The sequence below is a fragment of the Pteropus vampyrus genome, unplaced genomic scaffold, assembly GCF_000151845.1.
Source record: "Pteropus vampyrus isolate Shadow unplaced genomic scaffold, Pvam_2.0 Scaffold52, whole genome shotgun sequence".
NCBI classification, from domain to species: domain Eukaryota; kingdom Metazoa; phylum Chordata; class Mammalia; order Chiroptera; family Pteropodidae; genus Pteropus; species Pteropus vampyrus.
The window spans coordinates 264674-269253 of record NW_011888833.1 but is presented as its reverse complement, the minus strand read 5'-3'; the positions used below and the strand labels follow the sequence as shown (position 1 = coordinate 269253).

At 53.8% G+C, this 4580-nt stretch overlaps 1 long non-coding RNA gene across 1 annotated transcript in view; it reads right to left on the bottom strand.

Annotated features, from left to right (window-relative positions):
- Nucleotides 1–2226: 2226 nt before the first annotated feature.
- Nucleotides 2227–4580, bottom strand: part of LOC111739644 — a 3445-nt gene continuing 1091 nt past the window's right edge. The window contains exon 2 of the long non-coding RNA XR_002780327.1: nt 2227–4015. This is a non-coding gene — a long non-coding RNA (uncharacterized LOC111739644). The remainder of the gene's footprint in view (nt 4016–4580) is intronic.

The window sequence follows — 4580 nt, the reverse complement described above, 5'->3', positions numbered from 1 at the left end:
ATAGTAGTGATTGTCATCTCTGATCTGGGAGTCTCGTGTCTTCCGCCAGCATCCTTGAATCGTCCTAGCTCCAGGCGAGGCAAAGCCTCAGACCCTCTGAGGGTCTTGACATTGAAAGGCAGCTGTTCTGCTCAGGCGTAACTAGTGTGGGTTACAAGGCGGCCACCAATCCACTGAACGGGGGGCCTTGTGCACAAGCGAGAAAAGTGCCTGGTGGTGACCAGCTTCCGTTTAATTTAAATCTTGGGCAGAAGATGACATTCATCTGAAAGAAAAACTCAAAATGTAGTCATCACCTTCTTTTCACATTTCTTAGCATTATAGTGTTCCTGGCAAGTTAATGATGCTTTGTTTTAAAACCGAAAACCCCTGTGGTGAGAAGGACTCACTGGAAAGAAAGCGTATGCTCAGTGATGACCTGTGGGGCGACTTCTCCAAGGAGAAAAGCACCTTGGGACAGGTGGCTATCTCCCCGGTGAATTCCGTTGGAAGCCGGGGGATGGCGCCCCGTGGCCAGCACCCCCACCCCCGGGTCCGTCCTCCACGCATGGGGCAGGTCGTTGGAGGGAACAAGGCTAGCCCAGAGCCGCCCCACGCCTGGTTGGCTTCTCATCCGCTTGGGCTGCTGTCCCAAAGGGCCATGGGCTGGGCAGCTCATACCCAGCAGACACTACTGCGCCTGGTTCTGGAGGCCGGAAGCCTGAGGTCAGGGCTCTGGCCTGGTGGGCAAAGACTCTCCTCTGGACTGCGGGCTTCTCTCATCCTGGCGTGGGGCCACCACCTGGGGAGCTCACTGAGCCTCTGTCATAAGGTCACACATCCCATTCGTGAGGGCTCCGCCCTTTTGACCTAAGCACCTCTGCAAGGCCCCGCCTCCCGACACCATCACCTTGGGGGTTAGGGTGCCCACATATGAATTTGGGGGTGGGGAACCCAAACATCCAGAGCACAACAGTAGAAGACTGGATGTTTGTGCAGATACGGTCATTTTAAATATCTTTGCAAAGGGAAAACACAACAAAAAAACCCCACGGCCCCATCAGCCTGCACTGGGTTCTTTCTTTTCCTAATTACGAGAAAAAGCAGTTGCAAAATGTAAAGAAAACGGGGCTTTGAAGGCACGACAGAAGCCACGCACAACGGAAAGGCCTCGCTAAGGCTGGAAACGGAGCGCATGAGCCATCGATGGATGCTGGCGCTCGATGTGGTCTGGTTCTGTCCCCCCCGGTCCTTCTCCTGTCTTCCCGGCTGGCTGGGTCCCCATCCTGCTCGCTTGCTCAGGGACTGCCTTCTCTGCTTCTCCTCAATTTCTGCAGCTCTGTTTCACCCTCTTGTCCTTCCGATCTTGTTTCATAATCTGGTTTGAGTTCCTCACGCGCCTCCTGTACGGGCATGAAACGCAAATTTAAAAACATCGTTTGCACAGTGCAGTGGGCCGGAAGCCCCGGAGCAGCTTGGAAATAGACAAACAGCCCCAGCGCATTGCTCCAAATTCAGCCTGTCACGGGATCCTGCAGTCATCCTGCAGAGCAGGAATAGACCCATTTTACAGACGAGGCATTGGGCAGAGGTTGAGTATCTGGCCCAGCCCCCCGGAAACCACTGTCCCACCCTCTAGTTCCGTGGCTCTGACTGTTTGAAATACTTTATTTAAGGGAGATCGTGCGGTATTTGTCCGATGACTGGCATAGTGCACTGAGTGAAGAGTCTCCCAGATCCAACCATGTTGTCACGTGGGGCAGCGTCTCTGTCTATTTAAAGGCTGGCGGTACTCCGCGGGACGCACGCGCCACGTTTGCTTTATTCACCTGCCCGTGGACACGACGTGGCTCCCCTGTCTCCCCTGTTGTGACAAATGCTGCAGTGAGCGTGGGTGCCGATGTTTCTTTGAGATCCTGATTTCAGTTCTTTTGGATAACGACCCAGAAGTGGACTTGCTGGATTGCATGGTCGTTCCGTTTTTCATTTTTCCAGAAACCTCCTGGATGTTTTCCACCACAGCTGCACCAATTTACCTTCCCACCAACAGTGCACAAGCATTCCAGGTTCTTCACGTCCTCGCCAACACCTGGTATTTTATTATTTTCTTAATAATAGCCGTTTTGATGGATGCAAGGTGATACCTCATTATGCGTTTGATTTGCATTTCCTGGATGATCAGTGATGTTGAGCATCTTTTTCCGTGCCTCTTGGCCATCTGTGTGTCTTCTTTGGAGAAATCTATACTCAAACCCTTTGCCTATTGTTTAATTTTTTTTTTTTTTTTCCTGCTGAGTTGTTGGAGCAAACCTGATCACTCCTTACCACCTCTCTAAAGCTTGGTCGTCATCACCTCTGTAACTTGTATTTGCTTACGTTTGTCTGATCTTAATCATACAGGGAACCTGTACACTAAGGACAGCCATCGCCTTTTCCCAAAGACTATCTTTGGTTTCTGGACCATGGGAAAAAAATTCCACGAAGAGGACTCGCGCCCCCCATGATTGTGCCCGTTTTTCTAGGTGCGTGGTTTTTTCGATGATGGGATAATGTTCTACCTCCAGGCCTGGTGAAAGCAAACCCATAAGTATAATGAGGTTAATGGAATTTCTGGTTTTACATACCTCTGCTTTTGTAGTTCCCACCCCAGCTCTGTCAGCCAAAAGCGTGTGTTGCATTGAAACATGTATGGAGAGAAGGAATTTTACTAGACAGGGAGAAATGAGATTTGGCTTTCCTTTAAGGTTTTGAAGAGTTATGTCCCATGAGGATTTAATAGGGTCTTTGGTTAGAAATAAAGGCATCGACATTGGTTCTAAGAGAGAGAGAGATGTAGGACTGAGCCCACCCAAGCGTCTGCGTGAAAATTAAAATTCTGGAGGCAGCTATGGAGTTATTAAAGAGGGTTTTTCGTGGCAGCAACATCTGTGACAAAAAGATGCACCCTAGCCAGGGCAGAGACAGGCCTTCGGAGGTACCCAAGGTCAGGGGCTGGCTCAGAGGGAACCGGGGACCCGCACTGGGTGGTGTTTGGGTGGACTGTTCATCTCTCTCACAGTCAGCAAGGAATTAGACGTACTGTAACTGGTCACAGCAGGTGACCAGGTATTTGGGATCCATTAAAAATGAGAATCGCTCGAACATTGCCATTTTTAAGGACAGAAACTTGGAATAAAATTTCAAAAAGCATTCCCGGACACAGTCAATGCTCCATCAGATTCTCGTCTTTAAAACCGTTTAAACGGCCTGACTGGGTTTTGGGGTGTTTTTTTTTGAAATGTTCGGGCGGCGTGCGCCTGGTATCACGTGTCTGGCGGTTCTCGGTGTCACGGTGGCGGTGACGTCCTTCCTGCCTCAGCCCGGGCTGTCGTTGGCCTCTGCCGCCGATCCACCTGGCTTCGCAGGTCATCGACAGGACGTCTGACTGCGTCGTCCGCTGCCTTGGGGCCCGGGCTGCACCCCTGGGAGTTAACTGTGTTCTGACGCTCACACGCGAGGCTCTCCCCGCTGAGAGACCCATCTCGCCGCGGTCCATCGCCTGGACCCTGCGGCCCGTGGCAGCTCAGCGAGCCAGCCCGTGCCGCGCTTCCTCATCCCTGGTATGTCCTCCTCTCCCTCCTCTAGGATAGAATTCGAGACTTGCTTGGACCGCGTTAAATCTGAGATATCGCCAACGTCCATGGAGAGTCAGTGGTTAGAGCCAGTATGAGTCACCCACGGCGTCGTTAGCAAATTGCCTCTCAACTTAATGGCTTAAAACAACAAACAGTGAGCAACTTGCGGTCACTGCGGGTCAGGCGTCTGTCTGCATTTGGCGTGGCTAGGTTCAGTTTGGGGTCTCCTGGGCCATTGTCAAGGAGCTGTGGAGACACCCGACGGCTCCGCAGGGGAACCATCCCCAGGCTCGCTCCTGTGGCCGGCGGCAGGACTGGGGGCCTCAGGTGCTCACAGCTGTTGGGCAGCAGCCACCCTCCGTTCCTTGCCGTGTGGCCCTCTCCACGGGCAGCTCGTGGCGTGGCAGCTGGCCTCCTTTCGACTGAGAAGAGACAGAGCCAGAGAAGGTGCCTAACCTCGAAAACAATATCCCGTCACTCTGAGCATCGTAGAAGGACGTCGCCAGATCCAGCCTACGCTCAGGCAGCGTGAGTACCACGCAGCAGGGACCTCTGGGCCACCCGAGGGGCCGGGCTGCCGGCAACACTCACGAGCTGCCAGGCCGCTAAGAGGAGACGCCACCGAGTGAACGTGTGGACACGAGCACAGCCCCGAGGCCTGGGCCCCGGCGCCCAGCCCTCAGGAGTCGGAACTGGGCAGGGGGACGCAGGAGGCCGTGGGCGGACACTGGTGAGGAACGAACACGAAGAAATGGAAATGCAAGGGTCGGGGCTGAGAAACGCTCCTGACGGTGTGACGAGGGGGCTCGGGGGAAGGGCGGCCAGACACGGCACCCCACTCCTCCTCTGCGTTTTGTTCTTAAAGGGGCTGCGTGCTACAGAGAAGGCCCTTTCCCAACCCTGAGCTCAGCCAACCTTTGCTTCCCCTCCCCCACTCCTAACCAACTAAACAATGGGGCAGCGAGCTGGTCCCCTGGCCTCCCAGGG